We start from the raw sequence: 18,669 nt of genomic DNA, 5'->3' as shown, positions 1-18,669 counted from the left end.
GGTATATTTGCTGCATTATGCTGTTTAACAACAATTAATTATTAACACATATGCCTGTTCTTTAGTGCAACATTTTAAATATTGCGTTAGGTGCATTCTTTTCATTAGTGTATTTTAAGTTTAAGATTTAACAACTACAATGTTCTATCTGTAACTGTCACTCCCTTTTACGTAAAAACCCCGCTCCCTCCTCTTAAATAGAATATTGTCTCCGCATCTGGTGTCCCACTCGCCTCCTACTCGCCTCTATTCCCAACGCCACTTCATCTAACACAGAATCATGTCACCGCGTTTCGTTAACTTCGGGCCCAATATTACCCACGTTACCTCCTCTGACACATAATAACGTCACCGCGTCTGGTTTCTTAGTCGCCCACTACTCGCCTCCTACCCCTCCTCTTACAAATGATTATGCACACGCGCCTGATGTCCTACTCGCCCATACAACCTGGAGCTGGGGGCCACAAGCCTTTCCGCGCTATCGTCGCGCTGGTCAAACGCACTACTCATCTAATGTTTCAAATGATTTCTCACAATGTTCCACGTCGAGCCGTTGCAGCCGGAGCCGGCGGATCGCAGTGCGACTGAGAGGTTTGCTGAGTGTGAATACCGGACTGTCGGTCATATCCGAGAGGAAGAGCCGTTTGCTGCGCGTCCGTGCATGAGGTCCGTTTCGAGTGCTCGTCCGGGAGCGGCGAAAGCGCCACGGGAACCAGAAGCGGCGCTCATCGGTGTGTACCTGTCATACACAAATGACCTTGTAAAGTTAATGGTCTTTACTTACAACGCATGGACCAACATTGATAAAAGAACTCAATCTAACACTCTAGACTTTGTCCCAGCTTAATGGGACTGGTTAACAGATAAATGAGACAGCAAATAAAATGTGGCATATTGAAAAAGATAGCATTCATGCTATTTAAACAAACGAAACAAAACATATGAATATTTCGTTTTGTTTATTGGTAGGTAAATCAATAGCGTTTGTAACGTTTTTTGTCGATACATTGGAAAACACTTGTATGCATTACTAACATATATCAGACATTAAACGTGAACGTGTAAAGCTAAATTTACTTATTGGTAGGGTTTAAGATGTGTGCACCCAAACGATATACGGTGAATGAAATATTTGTATTTAACAATTTATTCATATTATATATCACATTCCAAATGTTATAGTTTTGTTTGTAAAGTCATTGAACAAATTGCTGTTTTTGTTTCAAACATCTGTGAACAAGCCCACTTAAAACTTAGCTGGTTATTGAGCTACGGTAATAATATTTGAATTATTTTCTGATATAACTTTAAAAAAAATTACCTATGATTTTAATTTTAAAGAATAAGACTATGGCTAACATTAAAAGAACGTTTGTAAGAGTGAAATAATAAAATATAGTGATGACGCTTAATACAATATTAGTAACGTGTGTCGAAAGTTAAGGGTAGACGGCATTGGGATACTTATCAGGAAGCATGAAAAACGGAAGTGGATACTTGGCTCTTCGTTCAGGAAAAATGAAAACGGATATGGATACTTAGCTCTTCGTTCAAGAAGCAGAAAACAACGGAATTGGGATACTTATAATATGTATTTATTATTTATTATTTTTATATAAACGAAGGTATACGCGATAGCATACCACTTCGCACGAGTTCAGTACAACCGTGTTTTTACACATTGTTCGTGCATATCAGGTACGTTGGCATATGTACACATTGCATGTATATTACCACGATTAAGACCAACTTTTATACGACTTTCCATTAAAAATTAACAGTTTGTTTTATTGAACAAGACCGCTGTGTGATAATATAATAGATCCGTATTAAAAGGGAACAACAAACAATCAGTACGTTTGCGCCTTTTACAATTTAACCAGTCGCAGTTATAATAGATGTCATAACATTATGGAAGTAACCAAAGTTTCAATACAAAATTTTAAGCAGATCGGTTGCTTGATAAAAGCGCTCATCAAATACACGACAAATATCGGTTTACCAATATAAAGAAGTGAAACTCCAGCTGCTGGAGCAGTATTTAATTATTATAAACAATTGGTTGGTCCTTTATCTTAGGCAAGTGACCGATTGCCCAAACAGTACAATACAGCACAATACAAAACAACATGAACACATATAAGAATAAAACTGGGGTCACCGCCTTGGAACGGTCAATGCAAAGCAGTCAAAACAAGCCGTATTACGACCGACTTGGCTACATAGTTATATTTGCACGTTACTAGCGTAAAGTAATTAGTGCGAAGATTGCACGATCATAGTTACACATCGTATCAATAAACTTGTATCGAAAGGATATTATATCTTGTATTTTCATAAGATTTACACTATTGAACATTATTTAGTGTTAAACCGTTCACAAAAAAATGAATTTTACTGCGGGAATGGTAACAATAGCTCTGCCTAGGGTCCATACAATCACCGAAAAGCACCGAATAGCACCGAAAAGCACTCAATTTCTCTCTATATATATGCAATATATCGTTTCTAATGTGTGTTAACGAGTTTAATTAGTAATAAATGGTTGTATGATTGTATGTTTATACTACATTTTGCCAAAAATGGTAAATATCGGCAATATACCGACCGAGAAGCACTTCATGTGAAGACCGAAAAGCACTCAATTTCTCGCTATATATATGAAATATTGCGTTTCTATTGTGTGTAAACGGATTACATTAGTTATAAATGGTTATATTTCATGCATATTTATACTACCTTGTGTTTATTATGAGGTATTAATGCCCAAAATTGGATAAATATCGGCAATATACCGACCGAAAAGCACTTCATGTGAAGACCGAAAAGCACTCAATTTCTCGCTATATATATGAATATTTGATTCTTATTGTGTGTAAACGGTTTAAATTAGTTATAAATGGTTATATTTCAAGCATATTTATACTACCTTGTGTTTATTATGAGGTATTAATGCCCAAAATTGGATAAATATCGGCAATATACCGACCGAAAAGCACTTCATGTGAAGACCGAAAAGCACTCAATTTCTCGCTATATATATGAATATTTGCGTTCCTATTGTGTGTTAACGGTTTAAATTAGTTATAAATGGTTATATTTCATGCATATTTATACTACCTGTGTTTATTATGAGGTATTAATGCCCAAAATTGTATATATCGGCAATATACCGACCGAAAAGCACTTCATGTGAAGACCGAAAAGCACTCAATTTCTCGCTATTTATATAATATTTGCGCTCCTATTGTGTGTAAACGGTTTAAATTAGTTATAAATGGTTATATTTCATGCATATTTATACTACCTTGTGTTAATTATGAGGTATTAATGCCCAAAATTGGATACATATCGGCAATATACCGACCGAAAAGCACTTCATGTGAAGACCGAAAAGCACTTAATTTCTCGCTATATATATTATATTTGCGTTCCTATTGTGTGTAAACGGTTTAAATTAGTTATAAATGGTTATATTTCATGCATATTTATACTACCTTGTGTTTATTATGAGGTATTAATGCCCAAAATTGGATAAATATCGGCAATATACCGACCGAAAAGCACTTTATGTGAAGACCGAAAAGCACTCAATTTCTCGCTATATATATAATATTTGCGTTCCTATTGTGTGTAAACGGTTTAAATTAGTTATAAATGGTTATATTTCATGCATATTTATACTACCTTGTGTTTATTATGAGGTATTAATGCCCAAAATTGGATAAATATCGGCAATATACCGACCGAAAAGCACTTCATGTGAAGACCGAAAAGCACTCAATTTCTCGCTATATATATGAATATTTGATTCTTATTGTGTGTAAACGGTTTAAATTAGTTATAAATGGTTATATTTCATGCATATTTATACTACCTTGTGTTTATTATGAGGTATTAATGCCCAAAATTGGATAAATATCGGCAATATACCGACCGAAAAGCACTTCATGTGAAGACCGAAAAGCACTCAATTTCTCGCTATATATATGAATATTTGCGTTCCTATTGTGTGTAAACGGTTTAAATTAGTTATAAATGGTTATATTTCATGCATATTTATACTACCCTGTGTTTATTATGAGGTATTAATGCCCAAAATTGGATAAATATCGGCAATATACCGACCGAATGCACTTCATGTGAAGACCGAAATGCACTCAATTTCTCACTATATATATGAATGATTATCTAAAACAAACTTCTAATAAAAAAATGCATCAACATGCTTTTTGAGTATGAGTTTTGATAAAATAGAGGCCATTTTACAGAAAATTGATTAAAACGAAAAAAAATTATAATTAATTTTAAAAAAAACCGATAAAGACCAATTTAGCGTTAAATTTCCCGGGTACGTTTTAGTATATTTACCGTACCCGGGGTACATGTAAGTATACTTAAGAGTACCCGGGGTACATGTAAGTAGTACCCGAGCCGACAATGACCAATCGAGCATAACTAATAGCTTTTTATTGTTGTACTGTGTATATAAGTGCCGTTTCTAATGGATTGAAAAGATGTACATATTTATTTAGTCAATAATGACTTCGTTAAATATTGATTTAAGTTTTAAGATAAAGCACAAGCACTCAATTTCTCTCTATATTTAATATAGTCAATGATGACTTCGTTAAATATTGATTTAAGTTGCCTAAGCCCAATGTTACAACAGTGTCGTGTTCTGTTTAATGTATTTAGTCTTCGTTTAACAACTTAAGCTGATGAAACTTTCAATTCAGAATTTATCCAGATGTAATCGTGTCTTTCTTGCTTTTTGCGATTACCTTGGGCCATGTTTGAACTAACATCTTAAACTTAACCTTGAATAATATCTTATACCATTTTTTATCATATGTAATAATTGGCTTCGAGCTGTGCGTTATATAAGGGGCATTTCCAAGTTTGGGAAAATTGACAAAATAAAAAAGTTTGATTTGCAAATTTTCGTTGTAGTTATAATATTTGTGAGGAAACAGTAATACTGAACATTTACCATGCTCTAAAATATCAATTACAGTATATGCATCGTTTGCGATTTAAAAACCTGAAAATTATAAAGCGTTGCAACGCGAACCGATTGAATAATGTGGAGCTTCCTGTTGTTGTGGTTATATCTTGTGACACTATGAGGATTGCTTAATAAAGTATAAAATACATCACTCATTGCATGAGCACTGATGGCCGAGTGGTCTAAGCGATAGACTTTTACTCCAGGAGTCAGTGGTTAGAGTCCAGTTGAGGGTTACTTTTTTCATTATTTAATATTGTTCGTATTTTTTTCCGGAGATTTTAGAAACACTGTTCACAATTATCAATATAAAGCATTGAATGACAAACTTCAATACATTCAAAGACTGTGAAAAGGTCCCTTTTAAATATTGTAACATAATTCTCGCTTTATTTTTCGTAGAAAAATACCACCATTTTTGTTTTTAAAATATAAATACAAAAAGTACATTAAAAAGAGGTGAACGGGCATCTTTGCTGTTATTGTATAAGCAAATGATAATGGTTTCTAGTATTATCAAAAAAGACTCTGCCTTAATATGTAATTGACTTATGTCAAATAACGAGGTATTAAATTTGCTTCAAATACTGTTTAACAAAAAATATTTGTTTACATAGTTGTCCTTTATTAAAAGTTGTTTCAGATGCCTTAAGTATATTTTTCTCTTCAGAATGTGTTATGTTGTATTATTTTAACAGTTCAATACATATACTATCATTCACACAAGCATTTTTTTATAACAATGGTTCGTAGAAATGAATGTGAAATAGGATTTGTAAGGAATATGTATTTCTTAAAATTATGAAGAATAATGAAGAGTGACAAAAGTGTTATACAGGACTTACGGGCGAGAGGACAGTTACAATAAAACAAAATGTGCTCTCCAGGTTCAATAGGGAAAAGCTATATATCAGTGGAAAGCCAATCCTTGAAGATTTTATTAGTAATAACAACAAAATATCACTAAACAATACTAGTCCACATAAATGGTTATGTACTTTATTGAGTGCATCATCAATATTAGATCAGGAAATACATTATTACCAACATCAACATGCTTAATTATTTACATACAACATTTTGTATAGAAATGGTGGACAAAAACAACAGCATAAGTGTAGTGCGCTTTGTCTTAATATGAAAACCACAATACAAGTACGCACAATTATAGACAAAATTAAGCACAGTAAGCCAGAAAATATAAACACGTAAAAATAAATGCAACAGATGCCCGGTTAAAGTTTAGACACTATTTTAACTTTTAATATATAAATCCTTTTTAACAGTGATTTAACAGATATTTACACAATTCAGACATAGGCATAAAAAATCATGCATGAATTTAGAAAGACCCTGATTATTATGAAGTACACAAGCGATTGAAAAGTGCCTGCGTGTACTTTCCTTAGAGAGTATTTATGTATTAATTTGCTTATTCAAAATGCTTATTTGGAGTTGACGAACATATTTAAACATTATATTTCAAATTGCATTTGATACTGTTTTACGAATATATCTTATATTTGTGTTTGTTAACATTTTTTGTTTAGCTAAACATACAAATTAACGCATAATGAGTGTTGGTCTCTATTATCAATTTGATTAACATGTCAAACAATTTACAAACATCAAGCTAGTTTCAGCTATTCTACAACATAAAAAACATGTTTCATGCATTCAAAAAATGTTAAATATAAACAACTCCAAGTTTAAGGAAATCTGGTCTTAAAACATTTGCTGAACTTTAACAGTGGGAGATTTACAGAAAATGACTCCATTGAAGGCACTGCGCTGACATCAATTGTGGGAATGTTAACATAAAAGGTCAAACACATTGTTACAAAACTAATAAAATGTCAAACTTTATTATCAGCAATACGTCAATACATTCACGTTTAATATAAGCACAAACATAAGTGTTTATTCCACATACACTTACAAAGCAGACATCTTTGTTTATATTTTGTTAAGCAAATACTATTGCTCTCTACTCTACCAATAGAGACAATTTCATTTTTTTGACAATTGTTAGCATATGACAACACTATTCCTTAATTTGTGAATGACTGATTTCAAATAACAAGGTACTAAATTTTCTTTAGATAATGTAAAACAAAATTAAACTTATTTTAAGTAGTTGTTCTTCATTCAAAGCAGTTGATATAACAAGGTGTTTATATTTCATTGAGTACATTTTTCTCTTCAGAATCTGTTACTGTGCATTATTTTAACAGTTCAATACATATATGAGGATTCACACAATCAATATTTTTTATGACTATGATGTGTACAAATTAATGTAAACAGTGAGTTTATCTTATAACAATTGCAACAATAAATAAATAATGTACGTTTAAAATACTATTGTTTCACAGTGTTGCTCTGTATATAAATGTCAAATATACCTCTACAATGTATGCAGTGATCAAGAGATATTGATTACCAGTAAGATACTCAGTGATTAAAGAGGATACATTTTGGTCGTCTTCATATGCATATACAAATATAAAGCATTATAAACTATTATGTCCGAAAATAAATTTAAACACTTATGAGCATCTAAGTCTATGATCTAACAACACAAAATAACATTTATAACTTTTGCCACTTTTAATAAAACTCGAAAAAAATGTTTTTTTTAATTTTCAGGTTTTCCTTAAAGTTTTCCCAAAAATGCAAGAGCCATTCTCGACTATTTAACAAACAATATCCATTGAAATCAACAAAGTACTGGTAGTAAATACAGAATCGACACTTTTAGGTAAATTACATAAGTGTGCACATAATTTATTTGGATTTCCACGAATGCTATTAAACAAGATTCTTGTTCGAAAACCGACCCGAATGTGCAAATTTATTAGTATTTTTTTTAGAAAGATTGATAAACAGAAAAGCTGAAGCGTAAAACTTCTAAACCTTTCTTTACACTACTTTTATCTAGCTTATCTATAATACGGGTAAAAAAACAGAAAACTGAAACATGTTTTATAACATGAAAATACTCCAATATTTTATTAATGTTGTCCAAGTTACCAACCTCATTTAGACAGCTTTGTCACACTTTGAAAGTCTTTGATTAAAGCATATTTCCCATTAGTTTACCATTATCGGGATCACAATATGTAGTGATATCATAATATAGACAAAGAGATTGCATATACGAGCAATATGCGTGCTTTTAAAATACTTAACATGCTATATTGAACACAATATTTCAACATAAAGACTGACAGCATAACAATTCCCATAAAGCATAAACTATTGTTTTTGTATGAATATAACTTGGTTGGTCACATATAACATAAAACGTAAGCTATTGTGTTTTTTAATACAGCTTGGCTGGCAACATACAACATGTGGCTGTTGACATGGCTTTGTGGCTTTCCACTTGAATTGTTGTGATGTGTCATTCTGCAATTTCGATCTGAACAAGGTCATTCATTTTCACCCGTCATAACATTCAAAGAGTAAGTGCTGAACAAACCAGGAGGTATATGAAGACTAGCACATGTTAAACAGTATGTAACTCTGAGCTTCTTAGGTTTGACTGGGATCAATATGTTAACAATTGCTGCAACAGATTGGATGGTTTGATTTTCTCAAATTGCATCTGAAAAAAGAAAGACTCGTTACTGTAGATGTCAGTTTTTTATTTATTTTTATACCGATGACAAATCAAGAACAAGCACAGCACTTGATTCAGAATGTTACAACTAATCTGATTTGAATCCATTGAGGCAATGATGGTCCTGAGACTATTTATAAAATAATGATAGATAATAAATAGTTAAAATGGTTTGAAATCATGCTCCAACATTTTGCTTTTGTCTCAAAATTCCAATAATTTAAAAGACAAAGAACCAAAATACACAAGTAGACAAGTTCACAGAATGGCAAATATCTTTGGTTTAATCACACTAGAAGCAATACTTTTTGAGTTTAGACTTGACATACAAATCCAACAGCTGGATGTACGTATGGATTGACAAATGTACATCTACATGCACTCACACATCTCTGAACTTGGGAGCATGTAAAAAACATCCACACGACAAGAACACTCACCTGAAGTTTGTTCTGCAAGATCTGTACAGACTAAGGGTCCTGTACCATGGATATACCAGAATCTTGAGATGATGACTGCTGCTGGTTCATGTGCTGTTATGATGTTCATAGACTGAGGGTTCCACACCATAGACATGTCAGAAACTCCAATGATGACTGTTGCTGGTTCAAATGTTTCAAAAACAAACCAACGCTTTGCTATCCGGGTTTCTGGAATTAAGTTTGTCATGTGTTAATTAAGACAACAATTTTTAAGACTTTACTAGCATTTCATAAAAATTGTCAAGTATCAAAATGCGGGTTCAACCCTGGCAACACACTTAATACTCTATGAAAAAGCCATTAACTTTAAAAAATAAAGCTTTGTCATAGACGTGGCGAACACCCCCACATGAAGAGCTGATGATAAGAATTTGAAATGCTGAATGTGTAAAACACACCCGCGACCCTGCGACCTAGTTTTTGGCACGGCATGGCCCATGTTCGAACATTGCCTAGAGATCATCTAGATTAAACTTCTGACCAAGTTTGTTGAAGAGCAGATGATAAGTACTTGAAATAGAGAGCGGATACCAAACTTAATGTGTAAAACGCATTTAATGATCCCATGACCTAGCTTTTGGCCCGGCATGGCCCATGTTCGACAATGGCCTACAGATCATCTATAAAAAAAACGTCTGACCAAGTTTGGTGAAGAGCGGTTGATAAGTACTTGAAATTGAGAGCGGGCACCAACTGATTACGTAAAACGCACTAAGTGACCATGTGACCTTGTTTTTGGTCCGGCATGGCCAATGTTCAATTGTTTCCTATAGACATCTAAATAAAACATCTGACCAAGTTTGGTGAAGATTGTATGAAAAGTACTTTAATAAGAGAGAAGACAACATGCTGAATGTTTAAAACAAACTAAGTGATACCATGCCCTAGGTTTTGATCCTGCATGACACATATTCACACTTGACCATGACACCATCTAGATACGACTTCTGACAAAGTTTGGTGAAGATCGGATGAAAACAACCTGAATTACAGAGCGAACACTTAATACAGATCGACCGTCAGACCGACAGACAGACAAGTTCACTCCTATATACCCCCTAAACTAAAACATCACTGACCCCTCTTCGTAATTCAATGTTATTTTAAGAACCACACTTACGTTGATATGGAACATGATTTTGTAAAGATTGAAAGAGTCAGATATGTTGGTACCTGCTGATGAATTGTTTGCTGTTGTTGTTGTTGTGGTTTTGAGTTTTAATATAACTCTAGATGTTAAATTTAAAATGCAAGTTTGAGGGTTTAACTTGAAACTTGTGCACTTTTTTCAAATTTCTTTATAAGATAAAGTTGTTTGTGGCTGAAGCCTTACACTTAGATAAACTGGTCAATTAATTGAAGAGCAGAAACCCCAGTTTGTAGTGGGTTTTACCTATTGGGTATTTGTGAAAGCTATATTGCATCAAAATGTTTAGGCTATTACAACTGGGTCTCCTGAATGCTTTGCCACAGTGGCCCCTTTTGAAATGGCAAGGTGACTTACCTATTGAGATGCAGAGTTTGATAATGTGAACATCGCTCAATGGGCTTGAACTTGTGAGTATAAGACCTCTGTGAACAGATAGAAAGACCTTAGGGCATCCCAGGAATGAGTCCCTGTAAACCAAATTATTCAATGCATTCTGAAATGGCATCAGTTATATAAGAAGTCAATCAATTTTGTTTGAGTATACAAATATTTATGAAATAAATTATGTTTGAAGGATCTTGATACAAATGGGATATACACTAAACACTTGATACTAACATATCCTTCTATATATTGTTCACTTGATACAAACATTTTGTATCCCTCTGGAACCAATATTTATAAAGTTACGTGCAACACTAAAAGGTGGGACGGATATAAGGAAGGTTGAAAGAAAGGACGGGGTGAATTACTGAGCCCTTTCAAGGCAAAACAAATGGCTGCTATTATAAATATTTAACACTTAAATAAATGATTTGTTTAAGCTAGCAGCCAGGATACAGTTATATCAATATTAAACACACCCAAACTATTCAAATTGAAATTTGGAGTGAAACACTGCACATTATATATGATTAATTACATTACCAACCTACCTTATTGGCGAGGTTATCTTGGCCCCTGGCCAAGAAAGTATGGAGCCCCAGGATCAGTGTGGCTCCACCCTGTGGGTAGGACTAGTTGAGCATTTGCCCAAAGGTCCTCGGCCAGGAAGTGTCACTGGGCGTCTGGGCCCAGCTGACCAGACAGCCTGTTGTTCAGCTAGGTACCGATCTATGAGTGCATGGGTTCCTGTAGGAACAGGCTCTTAAAACAAAATCTAGTAATTTAAATAAATATTGAAAATAAATAAAGAAAATAATATTGAAATGAGCTGAAGGCTTTTACATAATTATTTTACTACATTAAATATAATTTTACAATTCTATTAAAGCAGATTTTTCTGCAAGGATAAACTTTTGGTTCAGGGGCTGAATTTCGGTCGAAAATATACAAAACTTCATGCCCTGACCTTCTATGATTAAAATTGATATCAGATCAAGTGCTATTTGCATTTTATTTACTTAGTGTGATCAATTTAAAAGCACATAATTCCCATTTGATGCTAGGAACTTTTCAGGCACATAAAATACTGATGTTAAGTGAAGTATACAAGCCTCATTCTGGGAAAATAGGGCTTAATGTATGTGCAGTCTGCACAGGCTAATCTGGGATGACACTTTAATAGGACTAAATGTATGTGCAGTCTGCACAGGCTAATCTGGGATGACACTTTAATAGGACTTAATGTTTGTGCAGTCTGCACAGGCTAATCTGGGATGACAATTTAATAGGACTTTATGTATGTGCAGTCTGCATACGCTAATCTGGGACGACAATTTAATAGGACTTAATGTATGTGCAGTCTGCACAGGCAAATCTGTGATGACACTTTAATAGGACTTAATGTGCAGTCTGCACAGGCTAATCTGGGATGACACTTTAATAGGACATAATGTTTGTGCAGTCTGCACAGGCTAATCTGGGATGACACTTTAATAGGACGTAATGTTTGTGCAGTTTGCACAGGCTAATCTGGGATGACAATTTTATAGGACTTTATGTATGTGCAGTCTGCATACGCTAATCTGGGACGACAATTTAATAGGACTTAATGTAGGTGCAGTCTGCACAGGCTAATCTGGGATGACAATTTAAGCACATACATGAAGCCCCATATCCCAGAACACCACTAAGATACTACTTATTGTTCTTGTTGCTGCTGCTGCTGTGACTGGGCCAGACAGAGATGGAGCGAGTCCCGACGCTGAAGTCGCCACCTCAAACCCGAGAATTGCCGACAACAACTGTTGTTGAATGGCGTCAATCGCATACTGCTCTCCAGGCCTAAGGTTCACATTATTCAAGAACAACATATCGAGTAGTCACATTAATGGACTCTCTACCTGTTGGATCAGATCGTTTCAGTTCGAGCGACTTGTACGGCATAATTTGTCGACGCCCATCATCCAATTGTTGCTAAGCGACATCGATGCTGAGACGGAAGTCTTACTCACCAAGGCTCTGCTGTTGGAAGTGTTGATGTAGCCAACATGGGAGGAGATATTGAAAGGAGGCTTGGTGGTTTGATGCAAGACGTCTTCATGCTGAATTTCTTAAGCGAGTTGTAGTATTTTTGCAAGAAGGGGGTTGTCATCGACTTTCACTTCAATGACGTTTGTCATGTTTGCTAGTAAAATTCACTGAAAAGGAAATGGAAAGTAAACTAAAATCGGATTGTTTAGTGACACATGAATAAGCCTTGCAACGCCTTACTTTACAGACCTGTTTTTTAAATGCCAAACATTGTGCCTATAATTGATATTTAGAATATTTCAATTAATTTTTCATCAATTAGAACTCAGAATAACGTAGTAACAATGTTTTACCCTGGCCAACTTGAAATTGGAATTTTTGGGTTTGTAGCAAGGTGTAATATTTATTTTTTGTAAATCAAAAACAGGCATTACTTGAGCAATTTAGAATGTGAGACTGTACACCTTTAATTGTGTGACTATAGAACTTTAAATTTGAAACTACATAATTTTAAATGTGATACTCAGCAATTTAAAATGTGAGACAACACAACTTTAAATGTAACAATCTCAATTTTTAAATGTGAGTCTGCACACCTTTAAATGTGAAAGTTTATGACTTATACCTGAGACTTAACAACTTTTAATGTGAGACAATATAACTGTATGGCATTTAATAAGAAACAATAGATGCGAGTTCAAAATAGTTATTAAACTTAGTGAAATAAGCAAACTAGAGCTTTGTCACAGACGTGACGAATACCCCCACATGCCGCATTGACACACAATATTTTGCATGTCATCTTCACAAAAAACAGCGGACACCATGCTCAATTTTTAAAACGCACTAAGTGACCCCTTGACCTAGTTTTTGACCAAGAAAGGCCCATGTTCTAACTTGGCCTTAAGATCATCTCCATAAAACTTCTGACCAAGTTTGGTGAAGATCGAACGTAAACTACTTGAATTAGAGAGCGGACACCATGCTGAATGTGAAAAAAATGCACAAAGTGACCCGGTGACCTAGTTTTAGGCCCGGAATGGCCCATGTTCTAACTTGGCCTTGAGATCATTAAGATAAAACTTGTGACCAAGTTTGGTGAGGATTGGATGAAAACTACTTTAATTAGAGAGCGGACAACATGGTGAGGTTTAAAACTCACTAAGATACCCCGTGACATAGTTTTTGACCTGGCATGACCCATATTCAAACTTGACCTAGACATCATCTAGATACAACTTCTAACCAAGTTTGGTGAAGATTGGATGAAAACTACTTGAATTATAGAGCAGAAAACATTGTGATGTTCAAAACGCAGTAACTGACCCACTGACCATGTTTTTGACCTGGCATGACCCATATTCAAACTTGACCTAAACATTATCAAGATACAACTTCTGACCAATTTTGGTGAAGATTGGATAAAAACTATTTGAATTAGAGGGCGGACAACATGGTGAGGTTTAAAACACACTATGTGACCCCGTGACCTAGTTTTTGACCCGGCATGGCCCATGTTCGAACTTGACCTACACATCATCTAGTTACAACTTCTGACCAAGTGTGGTGAAGATCTGATTTAAACTACTTGAAATAGAGAGCGGACACCATGTTCAATGTGTAAAACGTATTAAGTGACCCTGTGCCCTAGCTTTTTATCTGGTATGGCCCATGTTCGAACTTGGCCTTCAGATCATCTAGATAAAACTTCTGACCAAGTTTGGTGAAGATCGGATGAAAACTACTTGAATAAGAGAGAGGACACCATGCTGAATGTTAAAAAACGCACTAAGTGACCCCGTGACCTAGTTTTTGACCCGGCAAGGCCCATGTTTGAACTTTGCCTTAAGATCATCTAGATACAACTTCTGACCAAGTTTGGTGAAGATCGGATGAAAACTACTTGAATAAGAGAGCGGACATCATGCTGAATGTTTAAAACGCACTAAGTGACACCGCGACCTAGTTTTTGACCCGGCAAGGCCCATGTTCGAACTTGGCCTAGGCATCATGTAGATGCAAGTTCTGACCAAGTTTGGTGAAGATCGGATGAAAACTACTTGAATTAGAGAGCGGACACTTAATACGGACCGACAGACAGACCGACAGACAAGTTCACTTCTATAAACCCCCTAAACTTCGTTTGTGGGGGTATAATTAAGCCAGTTATTCTGATAAAAAACTTTAACATGTGCTATATCTAGGGGCTAGCTCTGTGCAGAGTTTATTTTTACCATTTTTGGATTGGGACAATTCGTAAAAAATCATAGTGTTTTGAATTAAATTGGGAAAATGGTTGTAGTTTTTGCCAAACATAATTTAAAAAATTGAGAATAAGTGCTATCAAGATAAATTGCACTAAGGTTCAACTTATAGAGCTGCATAAGGAAACAAACTCAATTTGTAACCTATTAAAACATTGTTTCGGGTCAAACCTTGAATTGAGAACTTTAGCCAGTAATTATGGAAAAAATAAACTGTTTATGATTAGGTATGGGACTCAATTTTGGCCCCAATTTCGACAAATGAATAACACTGTACATGGTTCAAACAGAAATCTCAAACCTAAATTCAAGCACTTTTCAAGGACTTTTTAAGGCCAAATTTTCATTTTCAAGGCCGATTAACACAGTATATATCATTTATTTGCTTGAACACATTAAACTTATTTCAATAACTCATACATGTTATTTATAGTCATTACATACAAATACACATTATCCATCCTTAACTCAATGAGTCTCACATATGTATTTACTTTTTAAAGTTATTATAAACAAACACATTGTCTCTTTCTATGCTCACATCAAACAACCTAGTTCATTTTATTTAAACATAAATCAGTTACTATTACATTTTGTATTTCACAAAGCTGTTGTTGTTTATGACTGTTTTAGATTCAACAGTTTTAACAATAGTACCTTCCTGTTTCACCAAAAAACACATTGCAGGAACCCTGTTTGCTTCTCAATTTCATGTTTTCTTTGTGGGTTTCCTCTTTATAGTGGCTTTTCAAAGCGCTGTCCCCCATTCCCCCGACCCCAATGGTCTTCATATAGACCAAACATTGTGCTTTTCGAATGTCATTTGTTTTCTGTACCCAGAAATATTCATAAGTTTCGCGCAAAACATAACAATTAACGTCATTTTGACAACTTGTTTATGACCAGAAAATAGCGCCATGAATATTCATATTTAAAGAATGTTGACGTTTCGTATAAGTGGTAATTATTTAAGCATTTTTTCTGCATTTCATCAGTGTTTATGACCAGAAAGTAGCGCCAGGAATATTCAGTTAACCACTCTGCTTTGAAACGACACTACCCCATCGCTGCATTTTTATTCGCGAAAATAAATCACAACGGAGAACCTCTGACCTAGTACACATAATCTGTGACGTGTACACTTAACGTTTCGTACCCAATAGTGTACCAAACTTATATTTCGTACTCAACTTTTTGCGCAAAGGAATTTATGATAAATTTTCGTAATATTTTCCTTAAGAACGATTAAAATTCATGGCAATGATAAAAGTAATTTTGAACAGAAATAAACATTTTCAAGGCTTTTTTACATGAAATAAGCACTTTTCAAGCACTTTTTCAAGGCCAACCTTAGTTCAAGGGCTTTTCAAGCCTAGGACTCGTTTTCAAGCACTTTTCAAGCCCTGTGCGAACCCTGCTGTATGATCTCACCTGAAGCTCAAGAAGCTGAGCTGATATGCTGGCCTAGCTGATATTGCCAAAGGCTGAATTTGAGTTCTGATTAACTCAATGTTGCAACCTTCTTTTTCTTCCGGGAAACCATGAATTGAGAACTTTAGCCAGTAATCATGGATATAGACTTTATGAGATAAGAATGGGGCTGAATTTCTGCCCCAATTTCAACAAAATAATTAACACTGTAAGGTCTCACCTGAAGTTCAAGAAGCTGAGATGACATGCTGGCCTTGCTGATATTTCTAAGAGATGAGTTTGAGTTTTGCTTTCTTCAGGTTGAGAGTCGAAGGACGTATTGGACCACACAACAAAACTGCTGTTATTTTTCAAAGCCTTCTCTTGCATCAATTCAATGCGAGGCCTTTTGGGCTTGGAGTGCTATGTGCTCATAACAAAACCAGATATGTTCACTTTAAGAACCTTGTTCACAATAGTGGGCGTAATTTGCGGCTGTGGCACACCCCATGGATGTATGGATCTCTTAGTGTTTACAACAAAGTCTTTACTGCCTTTTTGTGTCAGCATGGATGTACACTTCAACACCGTTATTTCGAAGTCGTCGGGACCGTTAAAAAAACTTCGGATTAACGATAATTCGAAATAAACATTTGACAGACGACTTCTGAGGATTCTGTAATAATAAAACGTTGTGGAAATCGCATGGTTCAGTTCAACGCTACTATTAATAATTGTTTACTTAAAAAAAGTAAAATTTCTACTTGTAACAAACGAAGGAATAAAACGATTCTTGTTCTTCTTTTTATGTTTTTCTAAGTACAGAATAGATTTAATATAATGAATATGCGCTAATTATCTGAACATATAAAATATAACGAATAGCACAAATTATCAGACCATATAAAATATAACGAATAGCACAAATTGTCATACATGTAAATACAGATGAATACATTTTCGGAAATGAATTAACGGATTAAAGAACCGTAACAAACGGTAAAAGAAAGTAACAAACGGGGGAATAAAACGATTCTGTATCTTGTTTTTATTTTTCTCTATTTACAGAACATATAAAATAAAACGAATAGCACAAATTATCAGACATACATACATATGAATACATTTTCGGAAATGAATTAACCTTTTTTTTTAAATAATACGCGATGTCTCTCTGAACACCGGCGTTCGCGCAGACGACAAAGGTGTAATTATCGGCTTTTGACGCGCCACGACAAAGGTGTGAAATTACGCTCAGTATTTTGCAGTTTTGACTTCGGATTAAAGATTGATAATTAGGTGCGAATTATAGTGTTGGGACCGACAAAATCACTTCGAATTAACGATTTCTTCGGTTAAACGAAGTTCGGATTAACAATGAAATTTTACATTAAACAAAGAAGAACCAAAATCGGGACCGGAAAAATACTTCGAAATAACGGTGACTTCGGATTATCGGTGTTCGAAATAACGGTGTTGAAGTGTATTGTGCTCTGGGTGTTTACAACCAAGTCTTTACTGCCTTTCTGTGTCAGCATGCATGTAGGGTACTCAGGGTGTTCACAACCAAGTCATACAAGGATGTATTGTGCTCTGTGTTTACAACCAAGTAATCACTGCCTTTCTGTGTCAGCATGGATGTATTGTGCTCTGGGTGTTTACATCCAAGTCATTACTGCCTTTCTGTGTCAGCATGGATGTATTGTGCTCTGGGTGTTAAAAGCATAGTCATTACTGCCTTTCTGTGTCAGCATGGATGTATTGTGCTCTGTGTTTACAGCCAAGTCATAACTGCTTTTCTGTGTCAGCATGGATGTATCATGCTCTGGGTGTTTACATCCAAGTCATTACTGCCTTTCTGTGTCAGCATGGATGTATCGTGCTCTGAGTTCACAGCAAAGTCCCTTCTGCCTTTCTGTGTCAACAAGGATGTATTGTGCTCTGTGTTCACAACCAAGTCATAACTATCTTTCTGTGTCAGCCTGGATGCATTGTGCTCTGGGTGTTCACAACCAAGTCTTTACTGCCTTTCTGTGTCAGCATGGATGTATCGTGCTCTGAGTTCACAGCTAGGTCATAACTGCCTTTCTGTGTCAACAAGGATGTATTGTGCTCTGTGTTCACAACCAAGTCATAACTGCCTGTGTCAGCATGGATGTATTGTGCTCTGTGTTTACAGCCAAGTCATTACTGCCTTTCTGTGTCAGCATGGATGTATTGTGCTCTGTGTTTACAGCCAAGTCATAACTGCCTTTCTGTGTCAGCATGGATGTATTGTGCTCTGTGTTTACAGCCAAGTCATTACTGCCTTTCTG

The 18,669-nt window shown here is 35.1% G+C and overlaps 1 long non-coding RNA gene across 3 annotated transcripts; it reads right to left on the bottom strand.

Moving 5' to 3' along the window:
* Positions 1–5,930: 5,930 nt before the first annotated feature.
* LOC127841872 (uncharacterized) lies at positions 5,931–16,925 on the bottom strand. Of its 3 annotated transcripts, XR_008031382.1 has the most exons (6): positions 16,596–16,925; positions 12,349–12,847; positions 11,201–11,411; positions 10,620–10,732; positions 9,074–9,283; positions 5,931–8,618 (listed from the first exon to the last, which is right to left on the bottom strand). It is a non-coding gene; the product is annotated as an uncharacterized LOC127841872 (long non-coding RNA). The 3 variants fall into 3 exon arrangements; XR_008031381.1 differs by having other exon boundaries at positions 11,201–12,847; XR_008031383.1 differs by lacking the exon at positions 16,596–16,925 and adding an exon at positions 16,376–16,442 and having other exon boundaries at positions 11,201–12,847.
* Positions 16,926–18,669: the final 1,744 nt, after the last annotated feature.

The sequence above is a fragment of the Dreissena polymorpha genome, chromosome 8, assembly GCF_020536995.1.
Source record: "Dreissena polymorpha isolate Duluth1 chromosome 8, UMN_Dpol_1.0, whole genome shotgun sequence".
NCBI classification, from domain to species: Eukaryota; Metazoa; Mollusca; class Bivalvia; order Myida; family Dreissenidae; genus Dreissena; species Dreissena polymorpha.
Note: the sequence above shows the minus strand (reverse complement) of the source record. Positions and strands in the feature narration are given on the sequence as shown.